We start from the raw sequence: 22,300 nt of genomic DNA, 5'->3' as shown, positions 1-22,300 counted from the left end.
CCTTAATAAAATAGAAGGGAGGGAGGAAAAGAGACAGTCATAGAAGTGGATAAGGAAGAGAATAGGAGACGTTAATTCACTCTGAGACTACCAGAGACACACCCATGAAGTATCAGGTTGGTGTTGTTCTGAGAGGATTAGCTGGACCTCGCCCTTTTGGGAATTCTCAGCTCTGTTTTTGTTATCGTCACCCAACTAAGGTGCGGCAATGGAAGGGTCACATGAAAGGTGAAAGAGATGTTAACTGCTCTTGCTTGCCCCTAGCAAGGAGAAATGCAGAACAGTCAAACCAGGTGAGGTGAAAACAAGACTGGGAGGCTCAAGAGCAGAAATAACAAAATCCATACCAGGCCTTTCCTTGACATTCCTCCTTTTTCCACACCTTCTGATTTCTTAGTTACAAAATATACAGCTTTGTGATAGTTTTTGACTTACGTGTTCTCTTAAATCCCCGCCCCCCCAACCTCTGGTTATTCTGCTCCCACTCCAGTGTTAAGCCCATGAGTCCATGAGAAGCCACAGCTCAATAGTCATAGAATCATAGGATTGTAGCGTTGGAAGGGATCCCGAGGGTCATCTAGTCCAACCCCATGAGATGCAGGAATCCTGCCCTGGGTGGGCTCAAACCACCAACCTTCTGGTTAACATCCAGGCGCACTGACCCATTGCACCACTGGAGGAGCACACAGAAGCAGTCCTTGCTGCCAGTGCTAAGGGAGCTGGGAAGCAGCCCTGCCCAGATGATGTTTGCTCCAATTCAGCGATAAAGATCAGGTTTCCCAGGGGGAAAGCGGCAGGACAAATGGAAGTCCAGATGAGCCCTCCAACATTTCTCCATTGAAAATAGGGACATCCTATTCTATTATTATTATTATTATTATTATTATTATTATTATTATTACCCCACCAATCTGGCTGGGTTGCCCCAGTCATTCTGGGTGGCTTCCCTTCCCTATACAGGGCTGACTTCAAATGTCTTCTAAAGATTGTATAGTTACTTATCTCTTTGGCTCAGGAGTCGCATAACTCCATACCCTCCCAGATTTCTCTGATGAAAATAAAGACACCCAAAGGAAAAGCGGGAAATTCTAGGATTGAATCAGAAACCAGGACAGTTTCAGTAAATCCAGGGCTGTCCCTGGAAAATAGGGAAACTTGGAGGGTCTGGTATAAACCAGCTTCCTGTGTTCCTATGATTATGTGAACAACAGACATGTTGGTACTGGTGAGCAGGAACCAAAGGCTCCCCTTATTAGCTGCATCACTGCAAAAACATCAGGAAGATATAGAAAAGGGTCATCTTTTCAGTAGGAGATTATGTGTGATGGACAAACCAGGCATCCTGGTTATATTCCTTTAGGCTGAGACACTGGGAAATCAGAACTTGGTGTTCCTGCCCTTGTTTCCCGCTGACTGAGCCAGCAGAGACTGCGAACACAGATTAAGAAGCATTCTCAGCCCCTGGAGGAGAAGGGAGTGGCTCAAATCAATCAACTCCGGATCTCTTTACTCAGTTTAAAGAGCATTGCTGACAGGCAGAAAAAGCACTGCAGGCCTATTCTCCCTAGCCAGAAGAGAAAAACACACACACAACCAAAACTGGAACACGGAGCCCAAAGAAAGGAGAGAGGTAACAATAAGGCAGCAGAGAGGTGGTTTTGTTCCATCCTCTGTCATTATTTCAAGTTTTAGATTGACTTTGACATTCTATAAAAATGTATTTACTGATTTGCAGACTGAGCACATGCTCCTGCTGGAGTGGGCTGTGAGAACCAGGCTGGTGTAAGGACTCCTTTGAATGGCACAAATGCAGTAGCGGACCTTGGGGGCCTCAAATTTCAGCAGCGCCCTGTGTGATGCCAAAATTTGGTGCTCCCGCCTCTTGCCTTCCATTCGATATCATAGTTGTGGCACCCCCTGCAGATCCCCCCAGGCTCCGCACCCAGCGCAACGGAACCACTTGCGCTCCCCTAAAACCACCTCTAGCCAAAGCGATCGTGAGGGGGTGATGCCTATCTTCTCAGCAGTAGTGCTTTATGGCAAAATGCAACACTAGTGAGTTCGAGATGTTTTGCTGCAGTTTTGCAACACTAGAATTCAGTAAAGTATATCATCATCATCATCATCATCATCATCATCATCTATTGCAGTCCAATGACCCATAACATGGATTCAGAATAAAATACAGATTCATACAGACAACCCCCCAGGTAAGGGAGACCAAAGCGTTACAGTGGTACCTCGGGTTACATACGCTTCAGGTTACATACGCTTCAGGTTACAGACTCCGCTAACCCAGAAATAGTACCTCGGGTTAAGAACTTTGCTTCAGGATGAGAACAGAAATCGTGCTCCAGCGGTGTGGCAGCAGCAGGAGGTCCCATTAGCTAAAGTGGTGCTTCAGGTTAAGAACAGTTTCAGGTTAAGTACGGAGCTCCAGAACGAATTAAGTACTTAACCTGAGGTACCACTGTATTTGTTTAGTCATGGGTATGTTGATCTTGGATTCATATGACTACTGAAAGAAACTTTGCCACAGCCACTGTGATATCATTGGACTTATCCAGAAGATATTTGATATAGTAGGCTTCAGATTGACCCGGCCAATTTGTCAATAGTGGTTTAATCAATAGTTCCCTAGCATGATCATATTGACCGCAATGCAATAAAATATGCCTCATGCAGTCGACGTCCTGAGAGCATACACAGATCCTATTTTGATAAGGGATACCTCTCAGCCTGCCATTTAACACTTCTGATGGGAATACATTTAATCTGGTTTTGGTGAAAAGATGCCGATATGTTGGTACAGACAAATTTCTAAGATATGCTGGTATCTGAAAATTGAACCCATAGTGAATTCCTACTGCTAATGGGCCACAGATAACATTAAATTGAGATCGGAGATCACTATGTGATATGTCCCAGAGCCTTTGCCTCAGAGATTCAAGGGCAGTATCATAGCCCACATGGTACAGGAGAGAAGGTGGCATACCAAGCCAAGTGGCTTTTCTAACCATAATTTTCATCCATGAGCTGGTAAACTCCTCGTTGTTTAGGTATGGAAGTAACCCCTTCCCTAGGCCAAAGACTGAGATCTTGAGCCAGTATCTCAGGGAAGCCCACCATGCTTTAGTTCATAGAGGACATTCACCTGTTTCTAAAAATAGTTTTGCATTTGGAACACAATTTGGAACTTGTAGGAGGGACCGGAGAAACTTTGCCTGAAAGCCATCGAACCTGGAGAATGAGCCATTGAACCAGACATTTGAGGCGTAGAGGAGTTGAGAGACAGTTTTTGCATTAAATACCTTAATGGTTGATGGAACATAATGGCCTCCCCTTGTATAAAAGAATCAAACTATAGCCAGTTTGATTACCTCTGCCTTTTGATAGGCGGTCTGCCAATGATGTTTCCAGGACTTGGAATGATGGAATAGAAGCCCTAGGTATCAGAAGAATTCGGTCTGCTCTAGTGTGTGACTGTCCAGTACCCATTTACTTGGGGAGAATCTCTTCTCAAACACCAGGACTTTTGATTTTTCGTAATTGATGGATAACCCATTACCAGAGCAGTAGTCTGAGAATTTCCTTAGTTGGTAGTTCAGACCAGGTCTGGTTCGGGAGAGGATGGTCGCGTCATCCGCATACAACAAGAGAGGGGTCGTAAAGTATATAAGACATAGAACTGTAGAGTTGGACGGGACCTTGAGGATCATCTAGTCCAACTGCTTGTGATGCAGCTGTCCCATACAGGGACTGAACCTGCAACCTTGGTGTTATCACCACCACGCTCTGACCAACTGAGCTATCTATCTGAGTCATATTCAGAGCAGACCATATATTTCATGGAACAGACCCATTAATTGAGTATAGTTTAGATGGATATTACCCACGCATTGACTTCATGCAGCAATTTTAGCTATGTCATCATCTCAAAGATTCTAGAATGAGCTAGGTCCCAGGACAAGCAGAGATATGTTATCTGTCTGTTGTTTGCTGGTTCCCTCAGTCTTGGTTCTAGTTTTTTTCAGACAGATCTCAGCTAAATATCTGAGTGTTACAGATTCTCTCTCTGCCCCGGGGGGAGGGGCTCGACAACTAGCAGACCTGGAGCCAAATCTGGCCTTGCTTCCCTGTTTGGTAAGCCAGACGTGAAAGAGTAATGTTGAGGAAGAAGCATTTGTGGGGGATTGATGCAAGCTCCTCCACACACTCATCCAAGTGTCCAAGGCTTATTCTCATGGAGATAGATATGTTTAGGCTGCATGCCTGAGTGTTCCTTCAATCAATATCTGTTGGGCATTTATATAGCAGTAAGTCCTCTTCCTTCAGGCACTGATATGATTCTCAACACTGCATCTGTGCCTATAAGGTTTGTGCTGTCACCAATTGTTTTTCAGGCTACTTGCTTGTAAATCCAATTCTTCACAGCTCCCCTAATCATAGGCCTGCTCTTTTCATAAAACTTCTTGGTAAATGTGCAAGAAAGATTAAATGTGTTTTGGGAAACACATAAAGAATGCCCAGTGTTAGAAAAATCTGGTACATTGGAGTCAAATGGAAATGGTTCTCAGTCTGCTATTGCAAATTAAATTAGCTTGACATACAAAGAGTAAAGTATCCCCATAATCCCTTTTCCAACCATTTTAAATGTACATTCCTAATTGCAAGTTCTGAAGAGGCTTTGGCACAGCAAGCACATATCAGTCCTACCTTTCATATAATTCACTGCAAGAGGTCAAGGGGACAAACAGAAGCAAGAAGGCAAGGACAAGCATCACCTGAGCTGCTGGGCAATTTGATATGCTTTAAAATGGGGAGACTGAGAACTCCAAAACACATGTTTCAATGGCTCCTGTGCAGTGATGAATGATTCACTGTACCTAATGCTAATACCTTTGTAGCATTTGGCATTTCAGTGTGCACTATTATATGGTGTAGATTAATACCTTATCAACTGTGAGCAGTATTAGTAGCATGTACACCAAAGGAAGGCAGGATTCCAGCAAAGGTCTACCCTGACTCAAGCCAGTTTCAACCACTTTCCAGCATTCCCTTGCCTTGTAATTGAGGTAGTCAACAGCTCAAAAGTCAGATTTCAAGAAAAGCCTGTGAAAGACAGCCTTCAACAGCCTGGTGGCTTCCAGGTACTTTGGACTAAAAGATTTGCTCCCCACCTCTGCACTCAGGGAACTGTCTGGAGAGCAGCTTTATGCTGTGTGGGATAGCTAGAGAATCCAAATATATCATGTTTGGTCCTGGTGTGTGCAGAAGGCTGGCCTCTCACCTTGATCTGGGCTGTGGCTTTTCAGAGGTGACTTCTCCTCACTGCTCCCAAGTGCCCTCCAAGTGCTGATCCAAATAAATGTCCTCTGGTTCACTCACTTTGCTTCTAGCCTCGCAAATGCTGAAGGGCAGTGGGAGGTTGGTTTAAAGCGCCATCAGACCACAGCATGAAAGGAAAGGTTGATTCCTCTTTGGGACTCTGCACAAGGTAGAAGAGTTAGAAGAAGGAAGCGGATGGATCTCTTGCACCCGGCATAAAGCTAGAGGCTGCTTCTTCTTCCACTGAGATGCCTACCATGTGAAGAGAAGTTGCTGGAGGAAAAGCGTCTTTCAAAATCTGCTGGAATGGGGCAGGAGGTCACCAGGAACTAATTCAGAGTTGCTAATAGAGGTTTGACTCTCTTAAGGACACTTCCAGGTGGTCACTATTTTTAGGTCACATTCAATCACATATTGGCAAACTCAGGTTGCTCCAAATAAAGCTGATTTGGAGTTCTTACCCAATAAATCCACTTCCCCAAACACTGGACCTTTTGTGATAAGAAAAGTGACGAGGAAATGAAGTGGAAATTGCAGGAGAACACCTGGAGGCCATCGCAATTAGCCTCCCCACAAACATTAAATGTAAAACAGTGTTTAATCTGCCTGCAAACAGATCAGAATGAATGCTCAATAAACAGTTGTCTGAAAGCATCCTTAGTGTGTACATTGATTCTGAATTTCAGAGTTGAAACAACCACCAAGCATTTCAACATTAACTTACAGTAAGTTATAAATCAACATCAGTTCTCTGTTACAAGTCACATAAGTAAAACTGAAATACAATTTTCACGTGTTTCTCTCTTTCCATGGAAGACTTGAACTCTGTAACCTTGCGCTATTAAGTAAAAAGTGCCACACCTGTCTGGACTGTATTTCTTTCACAGATTTACGGTGCTGAATGCCGAAACAATAAATTGGCACTTGTTTCATTCTTTCCTCTGGGGTTAAAAAAAGTGAACGGGCAGGTTTTCCTCATCTTTTTAAAAAGTGGCCTAGGCTTGGAAGGCAGAAACAAAATACAAATGGTACAGATTCTAACTTAGATATAAGAGGTGTGTGGTGCAAGCAGCCTTGCTCAATCCTGACAAGTTACGCTCACATTTTGGGTATCTGGCAATTGCGGCCACCCACTTACGGTTTATAGAACAGTGTTCTCAAACAGTACAGTATTTATTTGTTCAACTTATATATCACTCTTCATATATATAAAAAAACACCTCCTCGAGTGGCTTAAAAAACACCATTCAGCAGATACAATTAAAATTCAATTGCATTTCCAATATGAAGAATAACTTCCAAACAATTACTCCAGCAGCAGCTCCAATACAATATTATTTCACTTAAGCTCCCCAAAGGCCTAAGTGAAAAGAGGCTTCTTTAGCTGACATCCTGGAATGCCCAGTATCTCTCTACATTACATTTACACTCGTCAGTCGTCACGCTGATGGCCAACTGCATTTGCTTGAGCAAGTGGGCAGGAGGGATGGGGCAACCAGACCTTCCTATGCTTCCCTGTCATAGTTTTTGAAGGGCTGCTGAGAATTGTCACTCTGTGAGGGGTAAACTACAGTGCCCAGAATTATTTGACGGAAAGAACGTGCTTTGAATGTGATATAAAGGTGTAGTGTGCATCCAGCCAAATCCTCCAAAATCATTTCATAGCAGAAATTAACATGAATGGGGGTCTGAGTTTTAAAAAATTCCCTTCTCCCCTCCCTCAAGGTTTGTACAATCCAGCATTAAGTAATTGATTTTCAGTTTATTTTACAGAGCTGTTCAGTTGAGAAATAGTGTTTTGACTCATGCTTGGGGAAATATGAACCAGAGGTTTCATAGGAACACAGGAATCAGGTCAGTGACCTGTCCAGCTCAGTACTGTCTGCAGCAGGGGTGGAGAACTGGATCTGACAACTGGACCAGATGGGGCTCCCCCACCCCTGGCAGGCCACTTTGACAGGTGGATGGGATTCACCCACCTGCTGATCACCTGGTGTCAGTCACTAAGACCTTAGGTGACTCATCTCCCATACAAGCTGCTCTACAAAGGAAAAGGCAAACCCAAACAAGCTTGAAGTTTCCACCCATCAGCTGAGAGGCGGTGACGTCAAGCCTTGCTTTCCGCAGGGATTGGCTGTGCTGCCGAGTTCCCCATGGCACATGCTTTGCATACCCACAAGGATACTCATACCCACAAGCCCATGGAGAACTCAGGAGCACAGCTGATTCAGTGGGCTTGAAGTCAGTTTCTGTCAGCTGATAGGCGCTGATGTCAAGGCCCACTTTGGGCAGGGATTGGCCCCATGGGGACTCCATAGTGAAGCCAATGCTAGCTGGCTTGTTCTCAGTACTGGTCAGCTGATTGGCAGTGACAGCAAGCTTCTATGAATGGCGACATCCAGTGTAGGGTAGGTGGGCATGGTTTGGGGGGCAAAATGAGGAGCCGAGCCAGGCCTTCTTAGGCCAAGGGACAAGAAGCCCTTGTTCCTCCCCCTGCCTACACTGACTGACCGTGGCTCTCCAGGATTTCAGCAGGGGATAGTACCAGCCCTACCAGGAGATGCTGTAGGTTTGATCTGGAACCTTCTGCATTCAAAAGCAAATGCTCTACCACTGAGCTATTTTTACTTATTTTATTCATTCAATTTGTACACTGCTCTTCATTGAATGATCTCAGGGCAGTTCACAGCATAAACATACAAAACAAAAACATAAAATACATAATAAAAACTAAAACAAACCTATACTCCCCATTCATCGTATACAAAGTTGGGGAACCACTGGAAGAAACCTTAATGGTGAGAATAACTGATACACCCCGTGCCCTTTCATAGCATCCTTTCCTCCTCCAATGTTAAGTCAACTTGTGCCAGCTGTGGAGGATATACCTTACCATTTGTACTGCAAAGTGCCTGGAAATGTGGAGCCCCACCCACGCAATGTAGTGTGGAAAATATTGGTCCCCTCTTAGCCAAATCACACTGCATTTGTGCACCCATGTAATGCCCTGTGCATGTAATTCTTAAGCCCGGAAGTGAATCGTTGGGCAAAAGCTGCCACTTTGAGTCACCCAGTCAAGCTGACAGGAGGACAACACCACATTCTTTTTCACTCAGGCTTTTGTGCAATTGCACTTGCCAGGAAAGCAAGAAAAAACAGGATGAGGTGTTGGGTTCCCTCCCATTGTGGCAAATATTAATATGGGATGTGCTATCTTCCTTGAATAGTTAGAATAGGGTGGGGTGGGGAAAAGAGCACCACTTTAATTCCTCTGGCTGGAGTAATCTTTTTTTTTTTAGTATCTCCCATTTTCTATTGAGTGTGTGGGATGTACGGTTAGTGAGAACACTCTGTAATGGTTTAGCATGAAAATTGCCCCCCTTTCACAAGTGGCCCTCTGAACTGTGGCCCTCTGAACTTTAGTGTAATTCTTTGTCTCCATTGTTATATAAGACATGGTTATAGGAAAAACTTTAAAAGATCATTAGAAAAAAGTAAGGTTACAATGCTATAACATTGGCCGAACTGTTCCCAATACGAGTGAAGAAAACACAATATTTATCCAACTACTGCCATGAAATGGCTATGGGGGAACAGGCATGATTTGGCATAACTGATGGTTTTGACATAGAATGGGTTGAACAGAAGACCATTGAGAAGCCACATGCCAGAACCTGGATCTCTTTGACTAAGCTGTTTGTGTTAACATGCCCTGTACTTGGCTTGCTACTGCTTTGCTGCAGGCAATGCTATTAGTCTCTCTCTCTTTTGATGAGCACGGTCCTTGTGCCAGAAATTAAACAAGCATTTGTACATACAAAATATGAATCACAAACAAATTGAGAGCAATAAACAGATGAGAGATAGATCACACTTTACATAACCAGACTATGTTCTTGTGTACTGGGGCCATGGCCTCTCGCTACAAGGCGTATTCTGTGAGACATTGCAGGTGTATTTCCCAGGGCTGCAAGGAGCAACAATAACAACAATTATCAGGAATTCCTGAAACAGGCCAGTCCTGTGTCTAGAGGGCAAGGAAGACCCTGCTTGACTGGCTACCACCTGAACCCCAATGTCAAGTTCTCAACCTTGTAGATCGTGGGAGATGAAGGTGACAGAATATCAAAAGCCCAGGATTTTCTTTTCAACTTTTTAATTATTACTATTTTTTTAAAAAACAAACAAACCCCAAAACTATGGTACAAAAAGTACACAATTCTGTGCAATAGAGAACTTTGATTGCATTTGTTCCACCAAGGCTGTTAAGACCAAACTAGATGCATTCAGGAGATCGCTGATTTTTATCTCCTTGGTTGCTTGGCGTTGTTATATCAGTTGTTACTTCCATAGCTTCTTTGAAAATTGGGGAAGTGGTGCTCTGGGGGAGACTTTTAACCCTTCCCTCGTTTGCCTTTACCTCAGTGAAAAAGGCCTCTTAAAGCTGCTGTTATCTGTGGAGGACCAGTAAAAGGTACAGCACCTGTACCTATTAATAAAAAGCAGGACACCAGTCAAAATATAATTAAAACAAATCCATTGCAACACTGAATAGCTTTTACAACAACAATAAAAAAGCAACAACACCCTCATTCCAACAAAAAACAAAAACACCTCAGGATCCTACCCATTTATAATTAAATTCCACACTTTAACAACAGAATCGACAGTCCCCCCTACTAACTAACCTTTGTCCACCTTCAGTGAAGCTGACAGCAACCAAAGGTTGTTTCATTCTGCCAAGTCCAGGCCTTTGGTCCACATGGCTCACGATGGTCTCTAAACTGGCTGGCAGCAGCTCTCCAGGGTTTCCCTCAACAGCCTTTCCCAACACTACCTAGAGACACCAAAAATAAACTGGAGACCTTTGATATGCAAAACATATGCACTACCACTGCACTGTAGCCCTCCGCCAAAGGAAAGAAGGGTTAAAAACCTTATCCTGGTCCCTGAGCGCCACTTCCATAGTTTTAAAAGCAGCCATGCAGGATTAGCTGTTTGTTTTAATGGCAAATTACAGGAGATCCTCATCCGAGTTCTCCTGCATCATATCTGGTTTGGCCCTCAGACATCACATCAAACGGATGATTGCTGGTACCAACCATAGTTTGCAAATCTACAGGCACATCATAGTTTAGAGGTGATTGCCTGTTTTCGTTTGGTCTCCAGTTCCCTGAAGCAATGATGAGGCTAGTCATTTCAGATGCCACATCAAACAAGCAACAGTTAGCACACACCAGGGTTAGGAAGTCCACTTTAAAGCATGAAGTCAAGCTTCCTGAATCATGGCTTGATGAGAAACCTGGATTGAGAAACCATGTGTTTATTTATTTTAATAAAGGGATAAACAATTATGACACCGGGATTGAAAACAACGTCAAGATTGATTCTAATCCTACATGTTTGAAGTCATGTTTTAATGTAAGTTGTCAGAATGTTTTATCTATTGTTGCAAGCCCCAATCTCTGAGCAGTGCAAGATTCCAGGGGTTCCAGGCACTTCCCCAGGGTTTGTGTTGCCTTCAGATACTGTGGTGTCTTTAGAATATATGGTTTATTTGCACATATGTACAACCTTAGCCTGTGATGGAGGGCTTCGCAGCATCAACACCCCAAAAGGCTTTTTACATAGCCATAGCCCTGGATTCCTGCAGAAATTAGGCATGGTTCTGTCTCCCTGCTGCCCAGCCTGCAGCCTTGCTTCTAGATGACACACACACAACTCTCAGCTTTGGCCTTTGTCTTTTTAACTACCAGCGAGTTGAGGAAGGGAGGCCCACCCAGCTGCCATATGGTACAGAGCCACTTCGTTTGTTACCTTAGCTACCCATATTTAGGCCATTACCTCATCGGGAAGCTAGCCTGGCTATTCCATGAATTTGAATCCGTGCTTAGATTTTTAACGCTGGATCCAGGAATTAGAAGGGGCTTGACATACAGCCTCCCCAAAACTCATAACAAGAGAGCGAGAGCAAGCACTCTGGAAAGGTAAAGGGGAAAGAATCTGTGTGCTAAACATGTCTTACAAAACTCCTGGGATCTTTTTTCTCAGTTCATACTTTTCATACTCTGCCCTGACCTTTTGTATATACGAGTGCACTTGTCTTCAGGGTGTTTGTCCTCACAAGACCTCTGTGCAAAGTATAGCACAATCATACCCAACCTGGTGCCCTCCATAAGCCATTGGCCCACAGATCCCACCAGTCCCAGGCAGCATCTCCAATTCTCAGGAGGGAAGGTGTCATCCGAAACCAGGTTGGTGGGGAGGGTCTTATTCCCATGACTCTGTGGACTGAGCAGGTATTTGAACCTCCATCTCTGTCTTTTTTCTGCCAAGGCCTTTATGTCTATAATAGCTTTGGAACAGGCAGAATTTATAGAGGTAAATCATGTCCACACCACTGGCAGTCTCAGGCCTGATCTGAACTGAGGAACCAGGCTACTTTTTAAAAAGAGGTTTGTATGTCACACATTGAAGGAAAGATATTTTGCATGCCAATCCAACACACTTCTAGAAACAAAAACTGTTTTTCAGCTGCTTCCTTTCTGCCTTATGACCTGAAAATTAAATATAGCACATTTCCATTCCAGCAAGCCAACCTCAAAATTGTGGGGTGATGGATGAGGTGGGATAAAGGCAGAGCCCCCCAATAGTGTCTATTAACAACACACACACACACACATTGCAAAAGCAACTAAAATGATTATGAGGCTGGAGCAACTCCATGTAGAAATATTAAAATGACTGGGAATTTTTCATCTTTTTAAAAAAGGCAAGTAGATGGGCCAGATATGGCAGACATTTATAAATGGTGTGAAGAAAGTGGATGGGGAGATTCAATACAGACAAGAGAGAGTACTTCTTCACATATGGCACATTGCTAAACAATCTATTTGGTTACCACAAGGTATGCGGATGGTGATCAACTTGAATGGCTTCAGAAGGGGATTAGACAATTTTATGGAGGATAAGGCATCAGTGGCTGGCAGTTGCGAAGGCTATGTCCTTCCTCCAGGAGCAAAGGCCTCTGAATACCATTTGCTAAAAAATACCAGTTGTGTTCATGACCTGTCCATCTGGTTGGTCACTTTGGGAAACAGGATGCTGGGCTTAGCCAACGTAACTCTTCCTATGTACTTATCAGTTGCCTGTTCCGCACACCCTCTGGAGAAGCAGGTTTGCAGCTTGGGGGCACTTCTTGACCCACCTGTGTCACTAGAGTCTCAAGTGAACTCTGTGGCCAGGCCTGCCTTCTACCAAGATAATCCTGGCCACAGTAACCTCAAGGCTCGATTACTACATCATGCCTTATGTGCGGCTGCTTCTGTATCCAGTCCAGAAGTTGCAACTAGTGCAGATTGCTAAGACCAGACTGCTCACAAGTGCAAGGTCTGGCAACAGGGAGAGCTGCATTGGTTGCCAGTTGCCTACCAAGGCAGGTTTAAGGTTCTTGCTACTGTGCCAACTTCAAAGCCCCCCCAAATTGGGCCCAAAGTAGCTTCAAGATAATCATGCTGCTTATGTTCCCTCCCAGTCACTGAGATTCTCTGATGGGGCACAGCTAGTGGTTCCCCCACGCCCCTTTGCTTACCCTTTGCTAGGGACTGAGTCTTCCGTGTGGCAGGCCCTGTCTTGCTGAAATCCCTGACAGTAGAGGTTGGGCAGAAATCATCTCTGCGTTCTTTTAGACATCTGAAAACTGTGTCTCAAAGGCAGACCTTTGAGATGTGAATTTATTTTACCAACAAGTATTTATTTATTGGTTTCTATTATTTAATACCATGAATATCCAAGGCCATTTTTAAATGGGAGGTAATGGCTTAAACTACAGGTATAAATTAGGCAGAAATGCTCTCAGTACTTTCCTATTCCACTTTTGTTCATATCTGGAGCACATGAAGACATTTCTAAATCTTCCTATCTGTGGTTTGGAGTATTCTTGTCTTGGTCCTATAGATAAGAACTTTCTCAGGCTTTCAGTTTACAGGGTTTTTTAAAGCAATATTACTTTTCTTGTACTGATAGTGTCAGCTGAAACAAGGAACTCTCTTAATCTTATCCAAACATTCTATTATGTGTACAGTTACTCCATGTTTTTGAATCCTATTTCCCCAGTATTGCAACCATCTTTGTGATAATAACCATTTCATCATACTTTTATTATCACTTTATCTTTTCCTCACATGCAAGAGAGATTCATGTGGTTTGAAGACATGACAAGACTGTGACAGTATCACTATGGCTTTAAAGAATCATAATTCTAAGTATGGAAGGTATCAGAAGGTCATCTGTTTCCCTCTCCATCCTGTTGAAACTGTTCCAAACACAAGAATTCCTAACAGTTTATCTTGTATAATAGCTTTACAGCATGTCTTCACCTTTCAAAATATGATGTATCCCAAGCAAAGAGTAAGATTTTGTTGGTTAGTTTGGTTAAAAGGGAAAAATGTAGATATGGTATAATAAAATGAGGATTTCCTGGGTGCCTAGAGTACTTGGGGCAAGTACTATTTGGTGAGAGAGACTCAGCAGAGATTTAAAATCACCAAATATGCAGCAAAGGTGTGGAAATATAGGCTGTTAGATCTTTAAAATATCCCCTTCTGGTTTGCATCCAAAGTCCCCCACTTCCCTTAGCATAGAAAGAGAGACCACCCGTTTGGTAGGTTAAAAATGGTTTACTTACAAATTCTTCAGATTCATGTGCTTTCCCATACAGCAGCAAGAAAAGACAGGCAGTATAACTTAGGTCCCAAAATGGTAAGAGTTTCTACATTATTGGAATAGAAACACAAATACGGCTTGCTTAAGTGGGGTTCACATGATGGAAGTGAGAGAACAAAGAGTTTGGCAACACTTCCTCCCAAGGTGAAGGGGGGTGACCTGGCTATGCCTGGCAGAACAGCTTACTCTATGGTCTTAACTCCTTCATGCATTAATCAGACTTAGGCATGTTGGTTATATGAGTATATCCCACAGATTTAGCATACCTTTTGTACCTGCAAGCAAAGAATAGATGTGCTGCCAGATCCTATGAATGTTAATTCGGAGATAAGTCCTCTGCGCTCGGTGAAGTTTACACATTAACAACCTATATCATTAACAACCATTAACAATCTATATCGCTGTTGCTGCTGTGCCTCATAGCAAGAAAGAAATGTCTGGAGTTGTTTGTCTTTCCCCACTAAGAAAATCTTCCCTAAAGAGAAAATCTGAGTTTGCCCACCAAATGCAACGTGTGTCTGAAAATGTATTCCTTTTTCAGTTTATGAAATATTTTCTACTGTTCATGTTCTAGATATATCAAACAGAATCAAGCTTGTGATATGTGTACTAAAGAGTAATAAACTTCTCAAGTCCTACACATACATGCAACAGTGACATACATAAGTGATTTATACCATTTTCGCCAAAGGATATATCTGGTTCTTTAATAATATTTGATGACTCATTATTATAGAATATTTGGGGCATCAGCTGGGAGGAATGAGGAATGAGAATAAAAATAAAAATAAAGAATATAAAATAAAAAGAAGCAGTTGGAAGAGGATGAGCATGGCATTTGTAACAAATGACTTAAGTTCACCATGCAATTTATTTTTTATTGCATTACATCCCACCATTTTCACTAAGGAGCTCAAGGTAGCATAGATGATTCTCCCCTCCACACTGAATCCCCACAACAACTCTGTGAGGTGGGTTAGACTAACAGGCAATGACTGTTCTAAGGTTACCCAGTGTGAAGATTTGAACGCTGGTCTGACACTCTAATTGCTATGCCACACTGACTCCCTGTTTAGATGGTCTGCATTGTCTAGGCAGCATTCCAGCCATGGCCAATGAAAGCTTTAAGGGTACATATTTGGAGGAATACCTCCAAGCTGTCATGGGAAAAACACCTTTGAAAATGAGTAGGTGGAACAGTGATAACATCATATGATTAATTCCATAATGAGAGGTAACATCAAATGTCATGTGCTGCCTCAGGTCAATGATTACTTAAGGCAACTGGAATATGCACTCACTTTTCCTGTTTCCCAGTGATTAAGCAGTGGCTATCTTTGCTGACTAAAAATGCTGTACAGAAAGCACAGCTTTGCTGAGGACAATCACCTCCTTATTTTTGGTCAGACTTTAAGCAGGGGAGTAAAAACACAGCAAATCATTGAAGGAAAGATAGGGTCAACATCTTTCCTTCACAATTTCTCTCCTGGTCAGTCGGGGAAGGTGAGAAAAGAGCCATATTTTTTCACCTTAATATTTGGGGAAGCTTGGGCTGCTTTGCACCAATAGTTTCACCCCACAATTTCATGTGAATGCACACCAACCAAGGTAATTTGTCCCTGTACTGGGTCTGTGCCAGAAAGTAAGTAGAGAATAACAGAAAATACCAAGTGGGAGATAAGAGTTCTGGAGGTTTGAGACATATAGTGTTTGCCTTATGTCACATTCTCCCCTTGTTTCCTTTTTTCTTTATAGACACCATGAGTAATTTCATGCGGTCAATATTCTCACCATGAGGTGAGATACCATAGTCGGTGATTTATATCACTCTGTGATGTGCCCCCAATGTGGTGAAGTATTTTATTTATTTCATTTTTATTCCCCCTGTTAGCCATAAAGCTCAGAGGACATGCCCCTAAACCAGGGACACAAGCCTTCAGAAAGGTGTAGTTTATTTCTTTCTCATTGTTTCCAATAGAAGGGAAATCAGATATATCTATATAGATATATCACAACTCCCTGGAAAACAACAGAGTGAAAGAGCTCAGTGGTGCTACCTGGCCAGAGAGGCAGAGAGAGCGGTGGCAGCGGCAGCAAGGATTGGATAAGCAGAGGAGGTGCCTTCACTTTCCCTGCCAAGCCTGTAGGATTCAATCCTGAGGCTTTAATTCTTTTTGTGTGTGTGTTTTTTTATGGTACCACTGATTATAATTTTTTTATAAAGAAATAGAAATGAAATCCTGGTGTACTGAAGGTTTATGTCTATGATCTGTGAACAAACTCCACCCCAAAGGCCGGTATTCATTTTTCTCCTCTGTTGATGTCTTCTAGGCTATTATGAGTACAGGTGCACCTTTCCTAGTTTAAAAGATTTCCAGAAATAATGACAGTCACATTTCCTGCCCTGACTCAACTGCCCCCATCCCTGTACTCATAACTCCTTGCAGTTCTACAGAAAAACAGAAGTATCAAAGATCAGGAAAAAGGTTTAGGTTAAGACCGTTAGGATGAAAGATAAGTTGTTAGGCAGCTGGAAGCCAAAACATTTTATCTAAAAGAACAGGCCTAGCCACGTTTCCATCTTGATAAGTGTTAGATTGGACATTTTTTACTTCTTCTTTTTTACCACGAGAGAAAGAACGACCAGAGGAAAGTTTGTGTCAGGGTCTTTACTCCATGATTATCAGGTAGACTTCATAAGTTCAGGAAACAGTCATATATGTATCTGGCTAGGGGTGCATATAATACCAGGTTCTAAAACACACATGAAATCACCAAAGCACGTATCTCTGAATTAAAGCACTCAGTTCTTTGCATGGGTTATGTGCTAAAGGACAAAAAAGTTTTCATTAACAAAGTGAAAACAAATTAGCAATGTTCACTAGATAAAACATTTTGGATGCTTCTAGCTATGTTTCTGATGAAGAACAAGATCTTGAAATGCAAGGGCTTCATGATTCTTTACCCTGCTCCTTCAAAATGGCTGCAGTAGTAGATTACCTTTGGTTTTTTGGTTTTGTGAGAGTTACCCTTCTGCTAATTTTCATTGTTTTCTAAGTGACGTTTGATCAGCATATAGAATTCAGAAACTTTTGCTCCAGTGGCTTCTACTTCTCTGAAATGAGTTTTAAACCCCCACAGAAACCCTTGGGAGTTGCCTTTCCTTGGAACTCTCCAAGGAAAAGGTTTCCGTAATCTCCCATGGTTTGTTTGTATTCCAGTTGCATCATCCTTACATCAGATTTGGTTAAACAGAGATCTACTAAGACTAGCAGATTGGGAAGAGGTAGAAAGCAGCGAACACACATCTCAAGAAGAGCACTTCTTTTCCTCATCTTTTAAAAAGCCAACACTGAGCTGTCATGCTCATTCTTAACAAGCATTAATGCATCACTTATAAATGCACCACTGGGACATGGGGCAGATGTTCTTATATGGGGCGGTGGAAATAAACATTTTCTTCTCTTGAGATTTTATTTTCATATTTCAGGGGATGAGGGGGAAAAATGTGTCCAACATATCCCCTCCTTATGCTTTTCATGCATTTCCCCATAGCTGTTCATAGCTTTGGTGCTCTGATCTGTTGCTGCTTCTCAGGCAAGGTGAATGCATTCTCCCCATGTGCCAAAGAAACTGTTACAGCTCCCCCACACATTATGCTGTGCTTCAAATGTCATGGTCTTTTGACCTCCTAGTTTAATACTTCTTTCTCTCAACCTACTGTCCCCCCCCCCCAAAAAAAAGAATCTGGTCCTGCTCTGCTGGATGAATTTCAGCTGTTGAGGCCTGAGGACATGGGCAAGGTCAAGTGTGTGATCCACTTTGCACGTACTCAGTCCTAACCCCTCTTTGCTCAGGGTGGGATTGACTAGCTGGGTCCAAGAATTGAAAACTGCCTCAAGGGAGATGATGCTCTCAACTGCTCTAATAGAGGCAGTGGTCCAACTGCTGTTTTTAAGAACTCTACTCTAGATTCACAAGAATGTAATAATGATTGCCCCCCCTCGCTGTTTCCCTTGTCTTGGGCATGCATTACAGCACGTGGTCCCTGCACAACTCCAGGATGAGACCATGTTTCCAGATCAATTTCAATAAGGTTCAGGTCTGGATTTGGCATTGGCTGCTTTGAGAGCCTTAAAAGATTACCTATACCAGGGGAAAAGATGAAAGAGTGTCACCCTCCTGATTTTCTTGGCCCTCTCAGGAGCTTTTAATGCCACTAACCATGTTACAGTTATTTAGTTAAATCATTTGCACTTCAAAGAAATGCCTTCTGGACTTGGGAGTCTGGAGTGAGAATTGGAGGCACTGTGTGGTAATGGTTCTGATCCTGCCTGGATGGCATATTCCAGGTGCTGGTTCCGGGAGCTCAGCTCCTTTGTATTTATGCTGTAGGGCTCTGCAAGTTCTGTGCTGTTGCCCCTGTTATTTAACATCTACACAAAATCACAGAGTGATGTCATCCAAAGGGTTGGGTGTGTGAAGTTATCAACATGCAGATGACACTGTAATAATAGATCATTAGCAGCTTCAAGATATGAGGCTGAAGTTAGACACTAGTTTCCAGTTCCTTACGCCTAGTTCTCAGCTTATTTGGAAGTCTGAAACAAGGTGAGCAGGCTCAGTACAGAATTGAAGTTTATATGCCCATGTTCTCTAAAAGCATTCTTTGGGCTACCCAGGGTCATATATTTCCATAACCAGAGGACCATCCCCTTTGACCTCCAGAAGAATTCTCGCCACTCTCCCTTCCTGCAGAGCCTAAAGGAAGGTTATAGGTACTATGAGAAATTTTTGAGCTTGCAAGTGCAGCCTTGATGGAGCTTGTCCAGCTTAGAGGAGCACACTACTAAAGTTACCTTGTCTGAGATACCCTCTAAACCAGAGCTTTCCAAACTGTGTGTCACAGATGTTAGTGTGCTGGCTGCAGTGTGTAGGTGTGTCATGCAGTATGTGTCCGTATCTCTTATAAGGAGTTAGTCTAACCTCGAGTTTGCTAGGAAAACTGAATTACCATGTCACGAAATGATGCATGTCTAAAAAGTGTGTCACCAACATGAAAAGTTTGGAAAGCTCTGCTCTCAGCAGTGAAGCTGGCCTTGCACACAGTCTGCCATCAGTGTCTTCCATATATTTTAACTGGCTATCATATAATAGATAAGCATCAATTGTAGTAAGACACTTGTTCCAACTTCTGCAATGTCCATGACAAGAGAGACTAAAGTCTTTTATGTGAGAAGTTTATTTTTATTGGTAAAATATTAAATAGTATACAGAATTAAAAACTGCACATACACATTTGAGAAATAAGTCTTGGACAAATTTTATGCTTGTTCCTGAGATTCCCTACATTTAATTCCAGTAGCTGTGCACAGTACAAACGTCCATAATATAATCATTTTCACAAAGTATTACAAAGTTTCTGCAGCTTTGTCTTGTTTATATACATAGCCAGACACTCTCTCTCATGCACTTTCTGCACACATATACGTACTGCACCACTTGTATGCATGTAAGCAAAGGGGGGAAAGATGGTCAGTTTCAAGAACTATGCCGTATAGCAGTTGTAGATGCCATTTTTAAAGGAACCCTTGCTTCCTTTATTCTAGAGCACTACCATTTATTTTTAGCTTTGCCACCTTCTCTCCTCGAATGCTTCTAGAACTAGTGCTAGATCATTAGGTTCCCAGGCTTTGTGTGTGTGAAGACATAATGGGTTTACATCTCTCATACCTAGTAAGGGATGGATCGGCCAACTGATAATTTCCCCAGATTTAAGAGAATGTTGAAACTGCTTTCGTGGCCAAGCTAAAAATCGGGACACACCTCTCCCAGGAGGATGAAGAGGAAGGGTAGGTAGTGACCACAAGTCATTCATCCAAGCATTTCCCAATACCTGAATTTGTTCAATAAGGCCAGTTCCAAATGATCCACTGTTCAGCACTATTGCAATGATACCTGATCTAAAGCCCTTTCAAATTTTTGTACAACTCCAAACCCTTTTATTCACCTTGAGCTCTAATGTTTGCGCCATGAATCGCCTGCTCATAACTGAGAATTTGCACAAACACTCGCTAGGGAAGAAAGCATTAGGTCACGTTCAATTTTGATACATGTCAAATTCAACCATAGGCAGACTATGAATCCATGGAATCCCAATATCTTCCAACTCCCCAAACTGCCTTGTTTATATTCTGCCTCCCCCTATCAAACATCTCTAAATATTCTGCCAAGAAATTACAAATACATTACAAAAATAATTAAAATGGATGTAAATATTCAAGATTTTTGAGGGGAAGGGGAAATCACATAAGATAATAAAATTTATATTGAAGCCACTGCAAATTTTGGAACTACTTGACAAAGGATTAAGTGGTGACAAGAGCAAAGTTACAGGTTAATTCAGAAGAAGAACATAACTAGAAACCTTGGTGGACGAAGTGCACATAATGCAAAAGGCAGTACATCTCCTTCCTGAAACTTTCTGCCACTGTGATAGATAAAAACCGTTTCAGAGGAGGCACTTCAAATATGCAAACTGGGTGAACTCTTTTCCCTCTTGAAGTGACGACAGGAATCGCTGCCAGTTCTTAAGTTCATATGCACCCACTAAGATTCCCAGGAATCTGAATTCTGCACTAAGTTCTAGAATATGCATATTTCAAATGTCAGCAGGAATTAGCTTTGCACTCTTGCATTTAATCATGCAGAATAGCAGCACCAGAATTCTCCAGAACAGGAATCCACTTATCCATGCACCAGCTAGCCAAGAGCTCTCTGACTAAAAGCACACACAGAATCCAGATCCTCTCCTCACCCAGCAGAGCACAGATCCCTTTTGCCAAAGCAGAGCAGCAGCAGCAGCAGAAGTCTCTTTCAAGAGGTAGGATTGATTCCTGCTGTTTCTTATCTTCTCTATTAAGCTAAGAGAAGACTAACTACTCAGTTGCAAGACCCACTATCTTCAAGACCTTCAGAGAACTTCAGACATTGGCCTGACTAAGTAGGAAACCCAAGAACTGGTGGGTGTCCCTCCAATAAACCGGCAAACTCAAATGGAAATCTTTATGGAGTAACAGAAATAAAAGCTGAGCAGAGATTTTCAGCTTGCTCTGAAAAACACATACTTTAAAATCAGGTGGGAAACTCCCTCTTCTGAATGCACTTCGCTTCTTTAAATAAAAATGCTTCTTAAACTTTCTTTTATTTTGGCAAGTTCTTAAAATACAAGATTAATTTTGCTAATCTTGCACATGCTCTCTCTCTCTCTCTCTCTCTCTCACACACACACACACACACACACACACAAACACCCCCCACATAACTCCCCCCCCCCCAAAAAACCCCCCCAACAACCACTATAACCACTATGTGGTTTTCATGCTTGGTAACAGTTTCCCAAAGAAATTCCCAAGGATTTTCATTCTGTACCTAAATACATATTTACAGCACAGCAGATCCCACCTATTGAGAAATAGGCATTAAAATACACTAGATATATAAATAAAGCATGATATATAAAACAAGTCCTATCACAACAGATAAGGCAAGGAGAATTCAAAATCAGCTGTCCTGGTCAGAGCATGTCTGCCTGCACTCCTCTCCAGAAACAAATTTCCCACCAAAACAAAGCCTACACTAAGTGTTCTGAGTCTAACCCAGAATTTTCCAATCCAAAAGACATTTTCAATGGGCACCTGCAAACTCTGGACAAGGCCCATTCGGGGAGGGAGGACATTAGCAATGTTAAGTGCTTTACCCAAGGAAACGATTGCAGTCCTACCTAGGAGGAAACATAACTGCATGGCCTTAACAAGCAACCTGTCGAGGCTGCATTGCTCAAAGGCACACTTATGAAGAAAAACGCTAAGAAGAACTGGGGCCCCCTCAGCTGCATTCCCACCACTGAATTAATGGTAGTTCTCACTAGCCTTTGATCAGCATCTACTGTTGCACTGCAAAGTAAGAAGAATTAGGAAGGTGCAGTTTTGGAATGCTTGTGCCCACTCTATTTTAACCATTGTACCACATCTAGTTCTGGAGAAAAGTCTCTGCTAAAACTGACTTGTTTTAACCAGATCCAGATAATCCTTCAAGGAATGGCAGAAAAAACCCTTGAAGGACAGCATACCAATCACACAGATCTGCTCTGTGCATCTGTAGGACAGAGTTGGGAATGTTCTTAGTCTTAGGCTGCAGTCCTATGCACGTTTACTTTGGAGCAGGTTAAACTGAACTTAACAGGACT

At 42.5% G+C, this 22,300-nt stretch overlaps 1 long non-coding RNA gene across 1 annotated transcript; it reads right to left on the bottom strand.

Moving 5' to 3' along the window:
- Positions 1-9,605: 9,605 nt before the first annotated feature.
- Positions 9,606-14,354, bottom strand: LOC308484991. The gene is made up of 3 exons (XR_013990274.1): positions 14,015-14,354; positions 10,017-10,165; positions 9,606-9,817 (listed from the first exon to the last, which is right to left on the bottom strand). It is a non-coding gene; the product is annotated as an uncharacterized lncRNA (long non-coding RNA).
- Between the last annotated feature and the right edge of the window lie 7,946 nt (positions 14,355-22,300).

This window comes from Podarcis pityusensis (assembly GCF_964106645.2).
Source record: "Podarcis pityusensis genome assembly, chromosome: 1".
Taxonomy (NCBI): Eukaryota; Metazoa; Chordata; class Lepidosauria; order Squamata; family Lacertidae; genus Podarcis; species Podarcis pityusensis.
Note: the sequence above shows the minus strand (reverse complement) of the source record. Positions and strands in the feature narration are given on the sequence as shown.